Source organism: Lepidochelys kempii, chromosome 8 (genome assembly GCF_965140265.1).
Source record: "Lepidochelys kempii isolate rLepKem1 chromosome 8, rLepKem1.hap2, whole genome shotgun sequence".
NCBI classification, from domain to species: Eukaryota; Metazoa; Chordata; order Testudines; family Cheloniidae; genus Lepidochelys; species Lepidochelys kempii.
In genome coordinates, this window is record NC_133263.1 from 20141308 (window position 1) to 20165208 (window position 23901).

At 43.3% G+C, this 23901-nt stretch overlaps 1 protein-coding gene and 1 long non-coding RNA gene across 3 annotated transcripts in view; one reads left to right on the plus strand and one right to left on the minus strand.

The window, feature by feature from the left end:
• Window positions 1–23901, minus strand: part of CPEB4 (cytoplasmic polyadenylation element binding protein 4) — a 185787-nt gene that overhangs the window by 76037 nt on the left and 85849 nt on the right. The window lies entirely within an intron of this gene.
• LOC140915682 (uncharacterized) lies at window positions 11080–22514 on the plus strand. 2 transcript variants are annotated; one of them, XR_012160245.1, is made up of 3 exons: window positions 11080–11480; window positions 12774–12859; window positions 15893–22514. It is a non-coding gene; the product is annotated as an uncharacterized lncRNA (long non-coding RNA). The 2 variants fall into 2 exon arrangements; XR_012160244.1 differs by lacking the exon at window positions 11080–11480 and adding an exon at window positions 11487–11628.

A 23901-nucleotide genomic window follows, 5' to 3' on the forward strand; every position in this document is an offset into this window, starting at 1 on the left:
GGAGGGGGTGGAGCTGGGATGGGGATTTCAGGGAAGGGGTTGGAATGGGGGCAGAGAAGGGATGGGAAGAGGCGGGGCAGGGGTGGGGCCTTACAGAAGGGGTGGAGTGGGGGTGTGGCCGGGGTAGCGGGGGTGGGGGAGTCAGTGGTGTGGCCCTCGGGCCAATGTACCAGTCCTCATGTGGCCCTCGTGGTCATTTGAGTTTGAGACCCCTTCTCTAATTTATGCAAGTGGGCACTTCAACTCTCAGAGTAACGGAGAATCTCAGTGATGCAAAGCAAATACATAAAAGGTTGTTACAAGGAGTTTTTGTTTCAAGTACATAAAAGATTGCTGCAAGGAGGAGAGGAAAAAATTGTTGTTCTTAACCTCTGAGGATAGGACAAGAAGCAATGGGTTTAAATTGCAGCAAGGGCAGTTTAGGTTGGACATTAGGAAAAACTTCCTGTCAGGGTGGTTAAGCACTGGAATAAATTGCTCAGAGAGGTTGTGGAACCTTCATCTTTGGAGATTTTTAAGAGCAGGTTGGACAAACACCCGTCAGGGTGGTCTAGATAATACTTAATCTGGCCATGAGTGCAGGGGACTTGACTAGATGACCTCTCGAGGTCACTGCCAGTCCTGTGATTCTATGAAATAAAGAGGGAGATAGAGGAAGGATAATTTTTGGTTTAACTCTGAAATTCTAGGAGCACCACATGAGCAAATGGAAGCTGTTTCACCAAACTGAAATAGAGTGAAAGAATCCTAATTCCCCTGGAATGGTTATGTCTCCAGCTATGAGATCTCAGGGATGTGGGGTTTTGCTCCTCTTCCTTCACAGGCACCTCACTTCAGCCTCCTTCTACACACCTCTCCATGTTTTTCTCCAGGCCCGGATTAACCAATGTGCACTAAATTCACTTACATAGGGCCCCAACCACCAGAAAAAAAACCAAAACACACAACTCAAATCAACAATACACAGAAATATGGTTATGGTGGGGGAGGGCAAGCACCAGGTTGCAGCTCCACTCATTCAGGTTTGTCCCAGTCGCCCCTCCATCATAATAGGGGAAGGGCCAGGCCAAATTTGAGTGGGTGACGTTGTGACTTGGTGCTTGGAGTCACAGCAGCACTCAGGTTTGGTGCCTAGTCAGAATATCTGCCCCCCACATGCTCTGTCTAGTTTAAGGAAGGTGGAGGGCCCCCCCAAATTCCATAGCAACAGGCCCCAAAATTCTTTAATCCAGCACTGCTTTCCTCCCTGTCCCCCTGACCTCCTCCCTTCCTTTTCTTTTAACTAATCCCCTTCTGCCTTCCCTTCTCACCCACTCCTGCCATATTTAGCCCGTGAGCTCTGCACGGCAGGGACTAAATCTTACTATGTGTTTGTACAATGCCTTGCATAATGGGGCCTCAATTGTGGCTGGGGCTCTACTTACCAGTGGAAGACAAATTAATAAAAACCAACATAATAATAATTTAAATAATTGAGAAATGTGAATTCAGTGTAAACCTGCTAGGAACTAGACACAGACCTCCAAGAAGTCATGAGATGCTCACCATGACTTTCAGATCCAGGCTCAATTCTCTTCTCATTTATGCCAGTTTTACACTGGTGTAACTTAGCTGGTTCTAGTGAATTACTTCTGATTTATACCACTGTAACTTCAAGAAGAATTTGCTTCCCACTTCTCCCTCCAAAAAAACCACAACCCTCTGACATAGCCCCTCACTGTATAACTGGTGCAATCAAACTCCTGGATCTGGATAACCCCAAACTCTATAGAAGTTCTAGATCTGGATGTGAACTTTGCAGCTCGGGCTCATCGTTAATGGAGGTGAAAGATTCATATCCATTAAACCATACAATTTCCTTTGTATGCTGTATTGTGGTTCCAGGTTAAATTACACACAGCAGACTCTGTTGACTTTTGTACTCAAACCATTTTTCCCAGTTATCCAGTGTCAGAATATAGTTAATTCGTCACCTACACAGAAAATTGTCTGTAGCCTTTGATGTTTAACAATTTAGTTGTAGGATGTGACAATTTACAGGGAAGCTTGATCATGCTGAAAATATTGAAAATGTCTTCATTACTATTCAGAGTTAACACTAATTGCATGGATTGAAGCAATTCACTCCTTTCTCAGATATGCTGTCTCAGGCTCCCTGCAAATACAAAGGAAGAGTAGCAACATTCCACACTGTCATGAGCCAGCCTACTTCAACCCTTAGTTTAGAGAACTCATGATTTATTAATAAAAGGCCTGAGGAACAAAATGCCTTCCTCTCTATCCATGATATGTGCATGGCCTTCTTTCTATGTAGTATCTGCATGCTTCACAATCTTTAATCCCACAACAGCCTTGTAAGATAAGGAAGTACTATTGTTCCCATTTTACAGACGGGGAATTGAGGCACAGAGAGACCAAGTGACTTGTCCCACAGTCACACAAGAAGTCTGTGACAGAGCAATGAAATGAAGACAGGTTTCCTAAGTCCAAGCTAGCACCCTAACCACCAGACCATCCTTCCCCGTCTTCTGCAGAACATAAATGATTCTTCAGGAAATTAAAACCTGTACACATGACTGGAATACAGGGCATATAGGGCCAGGAGAGATCCACCAGGCTGTTCCTTCCTAAATGACCAAGGCCCAGGTAATTCCAGTAGTGATCTTGATTCCTGAAACATCCACAGGTTTACATACAGTACTGACTATCATCATAGTTTGGGTGCTGAAATAGATTCAAGGTTCTGTAGATCTTGAAAACAAACTCTACTTTCTGTGCAAAATGTATGTTAACTGTCAGCCCCTGCTGCGTAGCAGATACTGCTGTAATTCACAAGTGGGTAACATTTAGGGCTGGTAACAGGGTGCTTTATTGCAGCTTAGAATAAGGAACACTAACCTGCAGAGATAATTAGGCTGTTGTTGCTAGGAGGTTTCAGAACGGCTTTCTAAAGTCATCCTAAAGTGATGGCTGCTTTGTTGTGATTTTTTTGTTTTAACTTTCATAACTGGGTGCAGCTGGATCAAAATCACTCTGGAAAGGAATTGGATTTTGTTAATTTCCAGTTCCCGAGACAGATATTTTCTGGTGGATGGAACAGCTAAATATGTTTTTGGAAAATTCAAAAATGAATACAGGATTTTTGCTACTATTTAACATCCCTAACATTTGAATAGATTACCCAAATCCACAGTGTACGTATTTGTATATGAGTATTCATATTTAGACATTTCTGTATATATATACGCACATGATATATACACATTCTTTTTCTTCAGCAGTTTGGACATATACCAACAGGTCATATAGCTGGGTGTCACTTTGTTTTGTATAGTCCTTGGTCACCAATCAAAAAAAGTAGATATATATTATAAATATAAACTTTAAAATATCTGTTCAACAATTTAGATAATTTATTGTCATTCAACATTTATTTGGTCTCACATATTTTCTCTCTATTCTTCTAATAAAACAGTAGAATTTGGGCACTATCCCCATTTTACAGGTAGGCAAACTGAGGCACAAAGCAATTAACTGATTTACTCAAGAAGAACCCTGTTGGAGGGAGGAACAGAATTAAGGTTTTTTCTTCACTGCAAAAAAAGTGTGCTTTTATATTGAGGAAGCTAACTCAATGTAAAATCCTAGTTGGAGACGAGGCACTGTAGTTTTTACCTTGATATAAATTATTTCAATGTTGACCATTTCAGCAGATAAATTATGGAAGAGATGAGAGGGAAGTCCATGTGGCAGGGCTGGAGGGACTGCGGAGAGAAAAAGCAGAGGGTAGCAAGGCAGCAGGACACAAAGACAGGGAAGTAGAAGAGAAGCATTGAAAGGAAGGTGAGAAATAAAGGGCAGAAATAATGATGGTCCTAAAAGTGGAGTGTATTTTCCTACTGAGTGATGCTGAATGTGACAGTCAGGTACTTAAATAACAATGATAATATCTAAAAGCTGAGTTATCATAGAAAGGCCATATTTGACCCTTGCTTTTTGTGGAAATGTCCCATTAGCATCAGTGAGATCCACTGTGCAAAGAAGTTAATATGTGTCCTACATTTATGCTCTGACCCATAGGTTTTAATTAAAAGTAGATTTCAGCCCCCTTCACAGAATAAATCAGCAGGATGAGTAGATAATGTCTTCAAGCTAAAAAAGCAATGATGTCTCACCAAATTTTCCTCCAGCTGAACTTAAAATCCAAGCCTCATTTATCCACCTGGGACCTGCCTTTTCCATGTCTCTGGACCAAATACCCCTGCAGAGTGAGAAAAGTCACTGGGGCTCAAAATCACAGTCAACTGATTTTCCGCAGTGACTTCAAGTGTAATTTGTACATTTGATTCATGTTTCAACAGCTGAATGCTCATTAAGCCCCATTAAAAGAATACTGAAAGCAAGAGTGATGGGGGAGCTAAGTCTAATTACTGTAATGGCATGGGAAGAGGTGGGAGTCACAGATCTGTCTGTGAGCTGTTCCAGGTTCTACCCTACACAAGGCACCACTTTTTTAGCATGGCTGAAGCAGCTGTGTTTAACAGAGATCCTGTCACTGCCTATGGAAAGTAAAGTTCATCAACATGAACAAAAGACCTTGGAGCATCCCTCCTCAGACCTTTATGTCCGAAGGGTGTAAGCCATGAATGTATGCTGGTGTGCTGGGGGTTAAAGTAAGATTTTTTTAAAAAATCACTCTCTAGCAAAACATACAAGAAAAGGGCAGCTAAATCTCTGGCAGATGAGAACACTCTAGGAGAGTCAGCCTCGGGAGTCCTGATTTAGTTTATCTGGAGGGAGAGATAAGGACTCCACAGTACAGCAGCATCTAACAAACGATGCCTGCAACACAATAGCAAGAGAGAACTCTTCATTTTCATTTATTTACGTTGTAGTTCATTTAATGTTCCTAAAAGCAAGGGCTTTTTGCACTGGCTAAAGCTAACAGGACCTAGTGTTATGTATGCTTTTCCACACTCACAGCTCTGTCAATGGGTGCTCTATAAATACCTGGACAAGATGATCTTGTGCCTTGACGCAAAGTACCAATTGCTTCAACAGTCGTGCCCCCATGTCTTCCTGTACATCACACTGTTAAAACAAAACAGGGGGAAGTGTTGCCTAGTGGATACAGCAGTGAACCACGAGATCTGGGTTCTATTCCCAGCTCTGCCGCTGGCCTGCTGGATGGCTTTGGGCAAGTCATGTCACTTCTCATGCCTCAGTTACCTCATCGGTAAAATGACACTGACCTCCTTTGTAAAGCACTTTGAAATCTATGAATGAAAAGTGCTATATAAGAGCTGCATTATTGTTTTAATCCTGGCCCACAACATGCATGGTTTAGTGGCTAGGGTGCTATGTGGGACTTGGGAGATTCAGGTTCAATTCCTTACTCTGCCACAGACTCCCTGTGTGACCTTGGGCAAGTCACCCTCAGTTCCTGATCTGTAAAGTGGAGGTAATAGTAGGGGATAACTGTAAAGTAGGGAATAACTGCCCTACCTCACAAGGTGTTGGGAGGATGACTGCATTAAAGATTGAAGTGCTCAGGTGTATATGTACATAAGAAATAAGAGCTATTTCTCTAGACTGGCACTTTCATTGCTATTCCTATCCTGTGCCCGCACACTCAATAGCATTCTATCAATGCATGTCAGCCCTGACCTGCAACATATCCCTGGAGATCCTGATATTTCAGACCTGGGTCTTTCCTGAGCGGAGACTATCAACTGAACCATGTGTATGTGGTGAGTTTGTGATGTGCATAGATGGACAACTATGCTGACCCTACTAATTAACATTCACTTGATATATGCAGAGGAAGAATTTGAATTGAAGTCTTGAGACATGACCGATCAGGAGCTAGTCAAAAGCTGGCCAAATAAAAAGGGCATGTTGAAATAAAAGTTCTGTCATTTTTTTGTGGAAATTTCAGGGGGGGAAAATCAACTGGCTGTTCAACAAAGAGCAACTCCCTCTCTTCTCAGCAGAGCTTTGTCTTTGATGCACCTGGCATAGCTGTGCAAACGAAGAGGTTTAGCAACCTCCAAATTTGTTTTGATTTTACTGGATTGCTTTTCCTCTTTGCTGTTTCCATGCCCCTCGGTCTCGTCAAACCGTCCCCAGTCTCACAAGTCATCTTGGGGCGATTATGACGTACGGAATGCTCAGACAGCTGGCTCAGATTTCTCTCTTCCCAGTACAATGTGTGCCTGGATCCCTTTTAGGTTGAGACTGACCTGACTGGTTTATCATTTAAAACCACTCACATGCAACCTTGTTCTTTAATGATTTCCAACATGGTTACATGCTGTTCAATTGCCAGGGCTCCTACTCCACAATGGGATGGCACCCATTGTTGTTGTTTTTGTTGGTTTGGGTGAAAATATTGCAAAACTCTGATGGATTGAGTAACCTTTCTCACACATCAGGCCCGGAGAAGAGTAAAATCTGGGGATGTTAAATAGCTGCTTACCTTGCCACCTAGCCACCCCATTTGTGTAGGAACGTCTACACTGCAAAAAGAGATGTGTTCTTAACTCAGGTTAGCTAACCTGTGAGAGCTAACTTGGGCTAAAATAGCAGTGGAGACTCTGCTTTTAGCTTGGGTTAACAGCTTGGGTTCAAGCCCATAGGGGTACCTGGGGTTGAACTCGAGCTGCTAACCTGAATTAAAAGTTGAGTTACTGTGTCTTCACTGCTATTTTATGTAGGTGAGCTAACTCAAGTCATGTATACTCCTTGTACTTGCAGTGTAAACAAAACTTAAGTGACATGTACTGTAATGCTTTGCTAGGGTAAGCTTTTTTTCTGGTGAAATGGGGAAAAACAGATGGCTTGAGCATGGGAAAAAAAGCACTGGGGAGGTTTTGTGTAACTGTAAGGAGAGGTGGTTCAGTTCTGGATTTCATTTTAAATACTCCCCTGCCTCCAAGTTTTGGAGGGTTCACACTGTGGTCCTTACCCTTATCAACAGTAGCACCTAGCTTCAAACAGGTGGGGGCTCCAATGTGCTAAGAACTGTACACACATATAACAAATGACAGTTCCTGGCCAACTTTACACTGAAATTCAGGATGGCCAAAACCAAGTTAATGACCTTTCGTCCCGAACCCGCTGCTTTTCCGCCTTTCTCTTTCAGAGGACACTAACACCCTCTCCATTGCTCAAGCCCATAATCTTGGCTTCATCTTTGACTCAGCCCTTTCCTTTGACCCAGACATCCAAGCTGTGTCTAATTCTTGCCATATATTCTTGCACAACATCTCCAAGCTTCAATTTTTCCTCTCTGCCGACACTGCTAAAACTCTTATGCAAGCTCTGATCATCTCATGCCTTGACTAAGCAATCTCCTCCTCTCTGGCTTTCGTGCCTGCAACCTCACCCCTTTCATATCCATTCAAAATGCTGCTGCTAAGATCATCTCCTTGTCTTGTTCTGACTATGGCACTGAGTCTTTAAGTTCCTTCATTGGCTCCCTTCCATTGCATCAAACACAAACTGTGGCATTTAGGTACTAATGCAATATAGATGTTAAATTATAACAGAGCTTACAATGTAAAAGGCAAGACATAAAAGGTGGGTGGCACACAAAGGGTTGGGATGTGATGATTGAGCAATGAAATTTAGTGCTCAGAGCGGTGAGGAATGGATTGTACTTTTGCAAATCATCGTAGGCACTGCACAGGCAGGCTCTATGAACTCCTCCCCAACACAGTTTAGCTGATGTACCTCAATCCTGAGCTGTAGCACCTTCTACCATTCCAGTCCTGAAACTCCCACCCAACTCAACCTGCTTTTCCAGTTCTAAGGCTCCATGCAGCTCTGCCAGAATATCTCTGGTTTCAGAGTAGCAGCCGTGTTAGTCTGTATCCACAAAAAGAACAGGAGTACTTGTGGCTCTCTGTCATGCATAGTGGCACCCTCTGCTATTCCCGTCCTTGGCCTTATTCACATTTTATGCTTGTGCACCTCTGTCCTTACCTGCAGCATCCCCTGCCTTTTGAGTTTCTATGCCTTGCCTGCTTGCCCAAAAGAATCCTTTTCTACACTCTTACTCCATAGGCTGGCAGAGGCCTGGCACTAGAGCAGGGCAAATTATTGACTTTTTCAATTCAGAGGCTAACCAAAAAAAACCCCAAAAAATGTTTAGTTTAGGATTGAACAAAATGAAACATTGTGTTTCATTTCTGGATGCTTTTTAACATTTTTTTAAAAAAAGATAAATCTAGCTAAATTTAGAAACAATCATTTCAAAATGAAATTTTCAAAATTCTCCTGTCCCCATTTTTATTCGCCTGAAAACATTTGCCAAATTTGACCCATATTGGATGACCCAAAACTGTATTTTTTGGCCAGTAAAATATTTATTGAAAAAATTGCCCAGCTCTTCTTGGTCCACTCATCTCCTGGCTGGATGGGGAAAGAAGATCTTCCTTTATATAGTTAAAGGGCCACTGACAGATCCTGAGAAGAGCCCTGCACAGTTAGAAGTATGATGAAGTATCATAAGTATGAAGTATCCTCACCTTTCCCTCCCATACCTACAGCATTTGCTTTTCAGTTTGACAGCTCCTCGGCTTAGTTTATTTTCGAGATGGGCTCACACCAACACTCCAGGTCTACCACCCTCAAACTTCAAAAATCATAATCCAAACCTAAATCTGAAGCCAATTTTTTTATTGGCCCCATCTGTGTTATGGGCTAAACCAAAACTCCAGATGTGACCACTCCTGAATTTTGAAGGAGGGAAGGGTTTGAAACCCAGAACTGGAACCAAATTTTGCTACTCAGGCCTATCTCTACTCTGTTTTTTGAAGGCACCAAACTATACCAAGGGTCAAGAGTCAACAGAATTCTAGACTTAAAATTGGGCTTCTGAAGCCACCCAAAAGATTATTATTCCTTTACTACAAAAAAGTGAGACTTTTCAAAGCTGCCTAAAGAATTTAGATGCTCTACTCCCTTTAAATACTCCCTTATTACTACATTAATTTCAATGGGAATTGTACATCTAGATTTCCTAAGCAGTACTGAAAATATCAGCCTTAACGAGATTTTCTGTAGGACAGAAGATAATGCTTCCTGACTGTCTCACAAATGAACCCCAGCAAAAAAATGGGGGCATTCACAATGGAAAATGCGATTGACACTTTGCTATAATAGCAATAGCTGGTAATGCTATGATATGAAACTACCCACCAACTAAACCAAAACCCTCAGCGACACATGAAAATACCCTCTAGAATTTGAAATATAAGTTCAGAAAAACTGTTTAAAGTTTGCAGCTTTCCTGAGGCAGTGGAAAAAATGAAAGGTTGATTAATTTCCAGATCTGTTACTCTGCAGTCTGATAAATACAAAACACACTGCTCTGGGCTCTCACACTAAGATCACTTACAAAGAACGGGTACGAGATTAGTAGCTGCCAAGGAGAAACACTCAGGTTATGTGGGTAACGAAGACAAGGAGAGGGAATGTACAAAAACACCCCTCTTCCTCCCAGACCTTTTGAGCTGACAGTTAAAACATACCCTTAGAGCGAAGGCGTGGTGGAGTTCCCATGGCTGCAGCTCAGCCAAATTAAAGAGGAGTGGCTCAAAAACAATTACATGAAGTCACAACAATGTTCTCCCTTTAGGGAAAGCACTGATTTGCTTCCAGACTAACGAGGATAGCTCTCTCAGATATGGAGGAGTGGTCCCTGCTAGCTTAACACTAGTTTAGCTTTTGGTTGTATCTTTTTTTTTCTGGAACTTACTAGATTGGCACTTGTCAGTCTTAGACAAGTGCCAGAAGAAGAACTTCCTTCTTAGCAGAGGGACCAGTAACAATTTCAAGGTTTGGTATCTTAAATGACTAGTCCTGAGAATGTCTGAAATGACTAGGTTACAATCTAAAGAACGACAAGAAACCAAACAAACTACTAGAAATCACAATCTATAGAAATTAGTAGAAACCAAAACCATGTAAGAGCTTGGCATTCCAGCTTCCATATGGCCAGCATTAACCTCTATCTGTGAAACCATGACAGAACTCACATGGGTAAAAGCAAGATGGCAATAGTAACAAACTGGCTTTTGAGATCTTTTATGTGTGACCATAAAAAGAAAGAGAAAGAAACACTTGGTTGGACTTCTACTGATTTCAGTGAGAGTTTTGATCAGATCCTTACTTAATATTTATATTGCGGTAGTTGCCTAAGGGCCTCAACAATGGAGGAGGGCCCTGTTGTGCTAGGAACTTTACATACCTACAACAAAAAGACGGTGCCTCAAAGGTTTTACAATCTAAGTATAAGATATGAGATAACAGGGGATACAAACAGACAGGAGGAGCACAAGGACACAGTGAGACAATCCTGGTTATCCTGATAGCACATCAGCTGCCTAACCATTGTTGAGTATTTTGCAGGCTTTTTGGTAGAGGAGAATTTTAAGGAAGGCTTTGAAGGAGGACAATGAGGTGGTTTTGCAAATGTCTACAGTGGGTTCCTCTTATACATAAGGGGCGGCATGAGAGAGGAGCATCAAGGTGCTTGTTTGAAAATTTAACAAACTGGTGATGAAGACTGGAATCTATGGCAAAGCAAAGATGGGATTCAGCATCTTAGTAGCATATAAGAGATGAAAGGTAGGGAGGGATAGGCCATGAAGGGCCTTAAAAGTGAAGACCAGTAGTTTATGTTTGATGCTATGGCTAACAGGGAGCCAGTGGAGGGTTGCAAAGAGAGAGGTGGTGTGACTGAAGCAACAAACCAAGAAATGAGCCAGAAAATTGATCCCTGTATCTGTTTCAAGACTGAGATGCACAATGCTACAGAAAGCTTAAGAGACTAAACATTGTTTAAAACATTAAATGATAGCACCAACTGGCATTGCACATTGTGTGACTCATGCTGCGTGCTGACCTGTCAGGAGCTGGTGAGGCTGATGTGGAAAGTATTATATTGACAGAGAGTTGGAGAGCTGGCACTTGGCTCCTCTCATGGGCATTCGCTGTAAGCAAAACAAGGAGGCCAGGCCTCCTTGACCAAATGTTTGTTTAAGGCTTAGAAAGGAGGTAGTTATGCACACTCACCAGATAGTTTATGGGAACAAGGAGAAGTGACATTGGGTTCTTTTCCTAGATATTTGCTGGGGCGAGGAGTTACTATGTCACATCAGGCTCCTTTGTGGAGCTGAGCAAATCATTTGTAACAAATCATTTATTAGACAAAGTTCACTTCTTTGGGGGCCAGACTGTAAGAATACAGTGTGCCCTGAGTAGGAGGCAGCATGTGGCTGTGCTGGCGAGGGAGCAGAAGGTTGAACTGTGGCTTGGAGACAGGGTCAGACTAGCAGTTTACCTCCGCCTCTGTGCCTGCTAAAATGAGCTAGTCAGTGCACTGGGGATATAAAGTCAAGACTCCACCTGTTCCCTATGCTTGCCCACCCATTCCCTATGTGCACAGGAAAGGGACAAGCAGCCTGTGACAGGTAAGGGTTAAAGACTCCCTGCCAGTCACATGATTCAGCAGGGGATTTAAAGGAAGGATGCTCTTTCCAGGGACAGAGAGGCAAAGGAAGAACCTGCAGGCCTGGTCCGTCAGAGGAATTGCTTTGTTTTGGTGTTACTCCTGAAATGGTGTGTTTGAACAGTAAATTGTGCCCTGAAGCATGGGCCTGAAACAGACTTCATCTTGGCATTGGGCTGGAGATAGACCACTCACTTTCACAGCCCCAGAGAGAATGTAACTTGTGAGGTAGGGAGCCCCCACCGGCATGCTGGGTGAACAAGGATCAAGCTCTGTTTGAAGAACGCCTGTGGATAGATGACATTTTAATCAGATATATTTATTATTCAAAATAGTGACAATGTGCATTTTCTTTACATTGTGGCTTGTTTTCTGATATTCAGTATTCAAGTTGCGATTGTCCACATCACTCATATGCTATTGCTTCTGTTCTGTGATTCGCTGAGTAAAATTATGAGCAACAGTTTTCTAGTGTGAATGCCTGTGGAAAGCATACTAAAGATTTTCTAGTGTGAATGCCTGTGGAAAGCATACTAAAGATGACTTTTCCACAAGTCCTTAATTGTGTGACCTTAATGTTCACTTTCTGCCAGCATCTGTGCTAGCACAACACAATCGTATGGGACTGATCACAGAAGGGCACTGAAGATGGCTGCATCGAATAGGGATTTCCATTTGAATTTATGGCAGCCGAAAATGTCACTCGTATTATTTGCCCATCTGTACTCTTACGTCACGCTTGCCTGAGACAGAGTTTTCTCTTGTACCTTAGTGAATCATAACATGTAAAATGAATATAGAAGTGAGGTTGAAATTAACTTGGGCTTTTATATGTTGGAGAGCAGAGGGTGAAATCCACCTCACCAATTTCTCAAACCAGGGCCATGCTGTGGGATGTTGACAGCCTCTGCTGTACCTGCTATTCCATATGGGCTTAAATAGCGGTGACAGTCATATTGTGCTGGTTGTACAAGATACTAGCTTAAGCACAGATCCAAAGATCCTGGCCTGGTGCTGGTCCAGCCTCAGTGAGGTCTTTTGTACTGATGTGTGTTCAGTAGGCGGACATCTCAAACAGCCCCTATGCAGGGTTTAACTAACGCAGGGGGCCTTGCACCAGTCCTCCGCACTTGGGCGAGTTTCACACTATGGCTTAGACCCCCAGCTGTACTGGAGCCTTGCCTGGCACAGCTGGAGTAGGGAGGCAGGGCAAATGTGGCTGTATAAATCACTTGTACTTTCCTCTGATCCCCAGAGCTGCTGGAGGCCAGTCTGCCTGAGACTGAAGGAATTGTCTGACTGAAGGAAGAACAACGCAACTTTGTATGATCAGCTGGAGTGGTGATTAATTCATTTTCTTCTACTATCCCTTTGTCGTGCAAGTTCTTCTCCATGTTTTATGTTGAACTAACCCTCCCCACCACCCCCATTGCTGCCAACACTCATTGGTTATTATTATTGCAGTGAAATCTAATCAGAGCTAAGATCGACTCATTACCCAGAGAAAACGTGTCTCTCAGACAAAGCAGCAATTTAGTCTGAGTCACTGCAGCATCCCTGAGTGTATCCAAAACAATAAAAAACTGGGTAAACCAGTCCATTAGAGACTGAGCTGTCACCTTCTCCTCCTCCCGCACAGTCCCAATAAGAAGTTCAACATATTCTGCCTGCCACACATATGGCATGGAGCAGGAAAGCCTCCTGCACCTTTTGTTCTCAAAATACGTAATTCAGAGAAAGTCCACGGCCCACCTATTTGTTTCCTCTCCATTACAGCCCTTAAAAGGGGGCTGGGGAAGGGGTGTTTTTAGCACTCGGCAGCAAGCCTATGATGTGCTGAGGATGGTTATATCAGTATCTAGGCCACTGAATGTTGTTTTAGGCCCCAATCCTGCACTCAGTGGTGAGTGTTGTGTGTCACACTGAACCCTGATAAAGCCCATAGATGTTTGACTGAGCAGTGAAATATGGTTCTCCTAGTGCTATCCAAGGAATAGGCCCCAAATGAGCAGTTTGGGGCTCTAGTACCCCTCTCTCAAATATATGGGAGAGGGGAGGACCCAGGTGAGTGTCTAGACATGAAGTGATGTGGAAGGAGGGGCATGGGGACTTTAAATACCGAGCTGCTTTTCCCTTTCCTCAGCAGAGGTGGGAGAAAGTTGTGCTTCTGGCCAACTGCCAACCTACAATGCTGGTTTTGAACGTTGGCTGTCATGGGCACCAATGCCAAGCAGGACTATCTGAAATGGGATTATAACCCAGCTGCAGTTAGTAATATGAGCTGTTTTACGGAGAGATTTTCAAAGGTGCAGAAGGGAGGTAGCAGCACAATTTGGGCACCTAACTCCCATTTATGCCTTTGAAAATCTAGTAGGGACTCTCAGGAGGAGACAGCCCCGCAGAAGTGCATGTTCACCTACATGCCCCACCAACCTGCAGCATCAACAATTTGTGATATCTGGTTCTCCTCTTGAAGCCCCAGCTCCTGGATGCTTCTAATTAACTGAGAGTCTCAGCCTCCTGCCGCTTGCCGCAACTGGGCAGTTGAGGGCGAGGTCCCCCCACCAGAGCGGGGGCTGGGAGCTGCAGGGGTGGGACTGACTGGGAGCTCCAGCCCTGGGGCAGAAAATGTCACTGAGGTCAATGGAAGTGATTCCGTGATTTCCATGACCTTCGTGACACAATCGTAGCCTTACGCATGATTACCAGGAATACCCTGAAAGCATGACCTACGTGCACCCTAAAGCTTTAAAATCAGAAGGCAAACAAAAAGAACCCCAAACCTTTTTTTTTTTTTTTTTAAATCTCACGACTTTTAGGCCAACGTCGTGATTTTGGGAGGCCTCATTTTTTACTTTTAAAGGTTTGGGGGTTGGCAGTAGAGAACATACTTTAATTCTGACCTGAAGGGACCATCTTGAGGTCTGTGGGGAGAGTTCAGTCTCTCTACATAGTCACCCCTGAGCCTTTCTTCCGCAAAAAGTGAGAAAATTGTGGGTGGAACAGCGAGATTCATGCATGTTTGTGAGGTGTTCAGAATATACAAGTCTAAAAATACATTTTGATGGCAACAGCTTTCAGTCACAGGGAGCTGTTGTTGACCACTGGCTAGCAAGTTTGCAGATGACTGTACTAAACATCTCAGTATCTCGCTATAATATGCAATGCCTCCCACGTGAGAGTGGCAGGGAACAGTACACAGAGCTTTGTTTTGTGCCTGTTATAAAACTGCCTCAGGAAATGATTCCTCTTGATCAAGATTTAATCCGATAATGAAGACACAATAAGAATGAAAGTGTCAATTTCAGTTGAGAAATCTGACTGGCTTAATCTGAAGCAGCTTAATCTAATTAGAGCTATTTATCGGAATAAAATAAAATGCCCATTGTATTAAGAATCATAAACAACTGTGTTAAGATAACATTAAGGGGGAGAGAGATGCATGATCTAAAAGCTAGAAAATCCAGGATCACACCTAGGACATCATCTGCCGCTCACTCTGTATTGCAGTGGTCCCCAAACTTTTGAGAGTCATGCCCCCCTTACCTCTGTCTGCATTCCCCTGAGTCCTGCCAGGGCTGGAAGCGGGGCTGCGGCTCGGGGCAGGGGACGCAGACAGGGGTAAGAGGACCACAGCCTGGACTACAGCTGGGGTGGGGCCAAGAGTGGAGCCCTGGGCGCAGGGCCGGCAGCCAGGGATGGGAATGGAGCCCTGGGTGTGGGGCCACCAGCGGGGTCGCCAGGCACGGGTCTGGCAGCCAGCGCTGGGGCCAGAAGCAGAGCTGGGTGGCACTCCCACCCCGCCACCTGTGGGAGCTGGCCCGGGCCTCAGACACGACCTCCCAAGATGTTCCTCTGTGTCCCCTAGTTTGGGGATCTCACAACATCCCTCTGTGTTAAGTATTATTATCCTCATTTTACTGATGGGGAAATTTTGGCATGGAGAGGTAAAGAGACTAACCCCAAAGTCATACAGTGAGTCGATGGCAGAGCAGGGAATAGAACCAAGGATTTCTGGCACTTCCAGTTCCTTTCTCTAACCACCATGCACTATACTTTCATAGAAGGAGAGGGGAAGGGGAGTTAAAGACAGAGCATCAGTTCTCAGAAGTGCGTATTATGTCTCATCTCAGTTGAAATTAGACTTTAATCTCCTAGACTTTCAAGTAATTGCATAGAGTATTCCCATTGGTTATAAGGAGTCACATAGCTAACAACCCTGTGAAATGCTTTGTATGTTTAGGGCTTGACATTACTTTAATGGGTCAAGTCTTTCAGTGTTGGCAGAGTAACACCAATGACATCAGAGGGAAAAGCCAAGTTGAATTTTTCGACCTGACAGGTTTGCCTGTGTTCTTCCCTGCTTCCTTATAGGTGCTTCTAAAGCTAGATGTTGTGGAAATTTGGATGTTGAAGGACTGAGTTTCTCTGAGTCCAGAAAATCTTTCACATGCAACATGACACCACAAACCAGACAAACTCAGCAACATGGAAGCCATTCCATCCATGCACAAAGACATTCTATGTTTCAAATGTATATGGACTAGCCTTCAAAATCCACTTGTAATTAGTTGAGCAAGTCTATCAAAGGTTCAAGACTCATCTCTGTTTCTCATTTTGATGCGGGCTCAAGAAAGCAAAACTTGAAGACTTAAACGTCAGACCCAAAGCAAACTAGCGCAGGCTCAAGGTCTGGAATTTGCTTCAAGTTCTTCTCTAAAAATGGTAAAGCTGAATGGACTGTTACCAAAGAAACTGAAAGGAAGCTACTTAAGGAGAAGCTGAGGCAAGAGGAGGAAAGGGGGAGAACAGATAACAAAATTAATTCTCTTCTAAGTGCAGAATTAGAGGAGCTGAAGCAACCCTTGCAGAATGCAATAAGCAGAGAAAGCCACGCTTGAGAAAGTAAAGAGATTCTGAGTGATGGCGTCCACCCAAGAATTCTACAAGTACTGCATAAGCAAATCCAGATAAAGACATTTTTGAACAGCTACTCGACACACAATTAACAGAAGGAACTGAACTAGAGAAAGCGCACATACAATCCCAGAACAGATGGATTATAAATCTCTGAAACAGAAGGCTCCGCCTACAGAAGTTCCTATCCATCTTTAGAGAACCAGAGACAACAAAATAACTATAGCAACATTTTAACGATAGGGGGGTGTGCATGTGTTTTCACTCACCTTCAGCAGATTGTAAGTCACAAGACCAGCGGTGAGGGGCCTTATTCTCCTTGGGCTTGAACCTGCAAGGTGCTGAGCTCTTTGGCTTTGATCCAGCAAAGCACTTAAAACATACACATCCCATTTTTAATTGCAGCAGCTCAGCTAAAGAAACCATTCATCATGCTCCACAGAGCCCAAGCAGCTCCATGAGTTCAGCAGGAGTTGAGAGTTCTCAGGATCATGAAGGATTGGGCTTTGAAAGAAGGAGTGGAAACAGGCTGTTTGTCCCCCATCAGGACCAAGAAGTTGACTGGAAGTTTAAAGAGGCTGGATCTTCACTAGAAAGAAGGATGGTTAGGAGTCTAAAAGGGTGGAGATGCAGATTTGCATGGGGATGGAGGCATATCCATATGCCTGGATTTACACTATCTGGCATGTTTTGTGGTAGAATAGCACATATTTGCATGGCAAGGAGGAGTTGAAGCAGATAAGACACTACTGTAGACGCAGCAGTTGAGGAACCAATATGACAGGCTGGGGTTTCCAGGGCTATATAGCATTTGCATAGACATCTTGTGATGGGGGCAGAAACAGCAGGCAGTAGGACCCCTTTAAACTTAGTACATGGACCAGATCTCAGGGCCAGATCTTCCAGTGCTCAGCGTCCTCCTCTGGAGGCAGATTTTCAAAAGAGCTGATCAGTCAACATGATGACCAGTTCTTCTGAAAATCTGGCCCAAAGTACCAAACTACCATTATGCCTGTCCCTCAGGAGGTTCTGCTCATGATAGTGCCTTCCCCAAGTGATTTAAACTACAAGCGTTTAGAGACCTCTCCCGCATAATCCAAAGTTTTACTATCAGAAAACTGAATACTGATCATAATTACTCTGGCTCCATATGGCAGTCCCAGCTAGGACACTGCTAGAATTCTCCCCCATAGGGACTTTCAACCAACTGCCAATAATTTCCCAGACTCCCAGTACAAATAAATAAATAAAGCAGGAGAAAAATGAAAATGAAGAGGATACTTGAAATTGCAGAACTGAATTCAGGACATATTTTAAAAAAGCACTGAGGAGAGCATAGTCTGGCCAGTGACACTTCCCTGTCCTATCCATCTTTGAGCCGAGAACAGTAATTCCTTGTTTGCAGCCTTCTCTGTTAGAGGCTAAATGTGATTGTAACTGAAGTACATTGATTAACCCAAAATAACTTTCCCTCAATTTGCTGGCTGCTCAGGAAGACTCAGGAGACCTGCTTTTGTTCTGAGCTAGTCATTCAGGAGCCCTGGCTCCAGTCCTTATGTATCTATTGAAACTGAGTGAACCAGAAAAACCCTAGAAACTACACGAAGGACACATAGTGCTGTTTAGTTAGTTTAAAGCGAGGATTTTTTTTCTGCATCACTTCTGCAATATTTTTAATGGTCTAGTTAAAATAATTTCATGGTTGCAGTTTTTGTTCCTGTGCTTAGCAAAGCAAACTGTAGGGGTTACAGCTGAGAGAGGCATGAGGGAAGGGAGGGGACAATCTCTCCCTCGGCACAAAAAAAGTGCAGCATTTTATCATGCTGCTTGCAAAATGATGTGTTTAAAGGGCAGAATTGTCAATGTCAGATGCGAGGCTGAGGTACCTATTAATAAACAGCCTCTGCATCAGAAATTCTTTGTAGACTTTAATCAGGAATTTTCCATAGTAACGCCGTGTGCCTACGGTTAGCTCAGCAACCATGGTTTAAATTCCACCCCATGGACTTTGAGTTCATCTTTGCAAGCAGAAGAACGCATATAAGATCACATGAACACAATTCTCTTCACTGGAAGTTAAAATGTTATGTCTTTCTGTTTCTCTCTGTCTCTTCTATTTCTTCCAGTATATTTTAAATAGATGTTGGCTGGAGAGGTGGGATTCAGGTCCAGATTAATTATAGGATGGGGTTTGGAGTTCACTTTGAAACCAAATCTGGGCTGTGATTCAGGTTCAGATTTGTTGGTGTCAAAATCTAAAAAGCTGTTCTTGAAGTAGTCTCACAAGATGATGGTATAGCCGGTCTTGTGAGACTTCCAATATTTTGTTCCAAACTCTCACTAAAATTTCTTTTCTTGCAAGATCTCAGCCATGTTTGAACCAGATCCAGGAAATAGGCCCCTTCTGATTTGGGATCTGGCCCAGAACTGAAAATGTGAGGGAAGACTCAGATCCCAGGATTTCAACCTTAAATATGCCCTCTTGTTCCCAAATTGGGAGAGGTCAATATCCAAGGCCCAGTTCTGTCCCATCTCCAAATTTAACCACACAGCCATTACACAACAAAAGATACTCAAATATTAGAGGTGGAACAGCTGTAAGTCCAAGCCTGCTTGGGATAAAAAAAATCAGCATCAGCTCTTCTGACAGTGTCTTCCCACCCTCTCCAGATCCGTTTTGGTTTCCTCAGGTCAGTTTCATAACACAGCCATTTGGAATGTCAGAGGTGTCATGTAAATGCCTTCTACTCTTTTGAGTGTAGAAACCCTCCCACATGTCACTGCTAAGGTTTCTAAGAAGGTCTTAGTATGACTAGAAAAGAACAACACAACAATTCAGCCTCCTTTATTCTCAGAACTTTCACCCAGCAACAGGGACTGTAATCCAAGGCTCTGACCCTGCAACTGACAGTGAATGGGCAGGCTGTTGCACCTGCATAGAGCCCCATAGACTCTAGTATGGGTCTGTGTGGACCCAGCAGACATCCCACCTGCTGCCAATTGCAGGTGAAGGGTCCAAACATCAGCCTGCTCCAGGGCCATCTATCTGACTCCCAAGACAACTCACACTACCACAAAGCTAACCTGAGCATTCTTAAACGTACCTGTTCCTCAGATACATACATATACCTTTGCAGAAAACTAGTTAGGATATATATAGTACACTGCATGTATGGCACAACCCAAATCAAACCAAATAAAAGCTCTAACAATACTTGGGTTTATTTCCACTCTGGTTTTACTCTGAATTTTACAAACCACAACAGTCTTAACTGCTATGGATTTATGTTTGTGCCAAAAACATTTGCCATGGTCTGACTATAAATAAACCCAATGGACCAAACATCCAGACAGGTTAGGTTCCATGCAAGCCCATCCATTGTGTCTGGGACCCTAGAAATATGAGCGCTGTAGGAATTGTCCTATCAAAGAGTCCTAGGCTCTTCCTCCTATCTCATATGCCCATTTCAGTGCATTTGAAACAGACGAGAAATAAATGCTACAGAGGGAAGCAGAGATCAAATACTACACAGTCCCTGTTGGTTTTAATTCTTTTTCAATAGCAAGTATTAATGAATTCAGTGGCAGTGTTTGATCCAGTGCTCAGTGTATCTTGCCTGCAGAGCTTATGGACTGATTGATGGGTAGTTTTCCAGATTTGAACAATAAGAACAACAAAACTAAAGGACCCAACAGTACTTTTGTATAGTAATGTTTAATGGCTCACTGTCCCATTGTGGTGATTGTTCTCTTGGCCTGTGGTGAGAGCCAGTTTTAATCAATGGAGCCCTTTGGAATCAAATGCAGGTATTTACTAGAACGTGACACACAGGACAGTGTTTGTCCAGCTAGCAGTCTGCCTGTGTCAGCTAATGCCCTGTTTGGAAGAGGTTTCTGAGTCTGACACAAAGACATGGATAACCAGACATTTCCTCATCATCACAACTAAAACCTCGGAGTGGACTGTATATATGAATGACACAGATAAACTTTCTCTCTTTAACACCATTAGACTGGCCTCCAAATCTAAAAAACTCCATGAATCAATATTGAGCTTCAGAATTTCAGCAATTTGGGGTGCACAAATAAATGAATCAGAGAAGCTCACTTTTTGTGCATTTGGTTACCCATCCACTCATTCCCCTCGCTCCTGTGTGAGCTGGGCTGGAAATGAAGGTAAGGCAGGTGAGGGGGGGAAAGAGAAACTTTAAGGTGCCACAGTAGCAGTGGCCCATGAGGTTGGTAGGGAATCTCTAGCAGCTTAAAATTATTAGGATCTCAGAGCTCTTCAAAAAGCAGGTGAAAATATATCTCCATTTGACAGATGAGGACACACTGACATGCCCAAGGTCAAATATTGAGTAGCAGAGTCACTAATAAAACCCAGGTCTCCTGACTTCTAGGTTTGTGCTCTATCCCCTGCTTGCTCATTGCAAATGATCTACACTGGGTCCAGTTCATCATTGTCTATGGCCTGTTTCCACCAACTCAGCTGGATGTAAGTAAGGTGGGGGGGGGGGGAGAGGGATATAAATCCACCTAGGGGATGTCCCCACCAGCATAAAGGACCACTGCACCAGGCACAAAACCACATGCACCAGCTCTTTGCCAGCTTTGCAGCAGCAGCTCAGGTTGCACAGGGCATTTCAGGGTGAACCAAAGGAGGGTGTTGTGTGCCCAAGGTGGATCTGCAACCCACTGATTCTGCACTATACAGTGGCTTCATAGAGGCTACTGCAACAGAGGTGCAATTTAGGACTGCTCTAGTTTGTATGGGTGGCCAAATCAGCCCCCACAGCTGTTGAATAGAGGAGAGGAAAGATGTCTTTTCTCACCCTGCATCAGCACAGGCATATATCTGGCTCACAAGTTCCGCAGTGCCTACGTAGATTGACACAATATTACAACTACTAATTGCTATTGATACTTGGTAGAAATGTTCACATTTTATTTATAAGGCACCTGTGGATTCTGGCTACCTTATGAAATTTAACTGAACAATAAATCAATTTTAAAATAAAAGAGAAAGAGACAACATGGCCCAATTATAACAGAGTTACTTGATGTTTAAGCTACATTGAAAAGCAGCATCACTGTAAGTTTGGACAGTGAGAGAAACCCAGAATGGGAGGCTGTGAAATTCTTTCTGTTTGTACAGACTCTGCCAAAAGTGCTTTATTAGCAGGTTACAAAGTCTCATAGACTGGAATTTCTGCAGTAAATTGCATTCAGGCCAAGCTCACAAATCATTAGCCATGCAATCTTGTTTATGCTGCTAGTACTTGGAGTTTGGCCTATTACAAAATCAAAACAGCAAGGCTGAATGGTTCTAAGCAAAAAACCTAATGAGTGAATAAGTTGGTAGGCTGGAGGGATGCTCATTTAATGTAAACATGGCCAGAGCAGAGCATGTGAACAATCTTTTTAAGGTGGAAACCCCACTGAATAGCCAGAGAGAGACAACTATTACTGGAGTCTAAATCTGCTAATCAGATCAATGGGAGTTTTGCCGTTGATTCCTATGGCAGCAGGAGCAGGCTCATTGCTCTTTACATGAATCCATTTCCAAATACATGAATAAGATGTGTGAAATCATGAAATTAAAAGAACTTGAAGTTTCCCATTTTGGGAGTTTTCACTGGCAGATTTGTGAGGCACAGGGAACCTACTTACTGGAAGAAATTGGGGCAGGAGGATACCTAGAGGGAAATTCCTCTTAACTGAGCAGAGATGTTGAGCAATCAACCAAATATATGATGGTAAAAGTACAACTACACTGGAGAGCAGTATAGTGACCCACAGACTGCCACAGTTCAGCAAAGTCCATCCTGGAGGGTCCACATAATGAGATTTTTTGAGAACCAAGCATTGAGGGGCTGGTTTGTTAGGAAGGTAGGGAGGAGATCTGGGAAAGGATATTTCACTTCCGGATGGTTCCTAAGATGAAACAGCCTGCTGGAGAAGAGTGTTCTGATTACAGAAGAATCCATCCCACAAGGGGATTGTGTGGGGCTTGACAAATAATACATGGAAAAATTCACAAATGCTTTTTACAATAAACAGGGTGAGCTGCATCTTCTATCCTGTAGGTGTGTATTATCTGTTGCTGATGGACTCAGACAATCATCAGTTTATTTGTGCAAGGTCAGACTGATGATCGGTTTCAATTAATGAGATCATTGTGAGTAAAAATGTATGCCCCTGTACCTGTCTTTACTGTTAGCCTAGTCTCCTATGCCCCCGTTTGCCTGCTTATTCACCAGTTGTATATTGTCACAATCCTATATTATGAGTGACACAGATATAGCCATTTACGGCAAAGTCTTTGGGAGAATACACTGTATTAAGTTTATAGGATCATAGAATCAGAGGGTTAGAAGGGACCACAAGGGTGATCTAGTCTAAGCCCCTGCCAAGATGCAGCATTTATTGTATCTAAACCATGTGTATCATTGTGGGCTAGGGATTTTATGCAATTCCTTGGGGGAGGGTGACCATAGCACCTCCAAGCACTAAGAACATTGGAGGCTAGTTAGGCAAATTCAGTCAGGTTGTAACACATCCAGAAAAGTACCACCACGTGGAGAAGCTCACATATACTAGGTCAATTAGGATTCCCCAGGCACCAACAGCCAAAGATAAATATTGGATAAATAGCCTGAGTTTAAATTGACTCAGGACTTTCTTTCTGATCCAGCAAAAAGAGAGGACCTTCTGTGTGAGGGGCGTCCCAATCCTTCCCGGGAAGGGTTGGAAGGACTTTGTCCTATTGAGGCCCCATCAGACAGATGGATAAGCTTCTAGCATGCATGCAGGTTCTTTTATAATTTTTATGTTTTCTCTGTAATGCTTTCACCTTAAGAATAACTGCACTTGCTTATAAAAAGCAATGTGGTAACTCATAACTGCTGGCAAATATGCTGTTCACAAGCCTTTGAAGAGAAAGCAAAGTGCAGACACTGGCCTGTTTAGGCAGTCTGACTTGCTGGGAATACCACAGGGTAGGCAGGGAAATGTGCAGCCTGGAAAAACCTCAGTCAGGAGAGAGAGACACACAGGTCTCTGTCCAAGAGAACAGCTAGAGTGGTGCCCACAAGGGCTCACAGAGGGGGAACACAGGTGCAGTTGCCTTGAACTATGACAATGAGCTCTCTGGGACAGGGATTATCTTTGTGTTACTTCTTTGCACAACGCCAAGTACAAAAGGGCCCTGATTCCTGATTGGGCTCATTAGGTGCAACCATAATAGAAATCATAATACAAATTGATAAACATTTGATACACTGTAACATAAATACTTATTCTTCTGGGACTCAGCACCAGGAAGCATGTTACAGCTATACAGTATTTTCCTGTTGAAAAGTTTTCACCGAATCAGGGAGAAGAACTAACAGTAACACACCTGTGACTCTGGTGACCAATCACACACAACAAAGAGTCAAAGTGTACAATTCCACAACCAATTC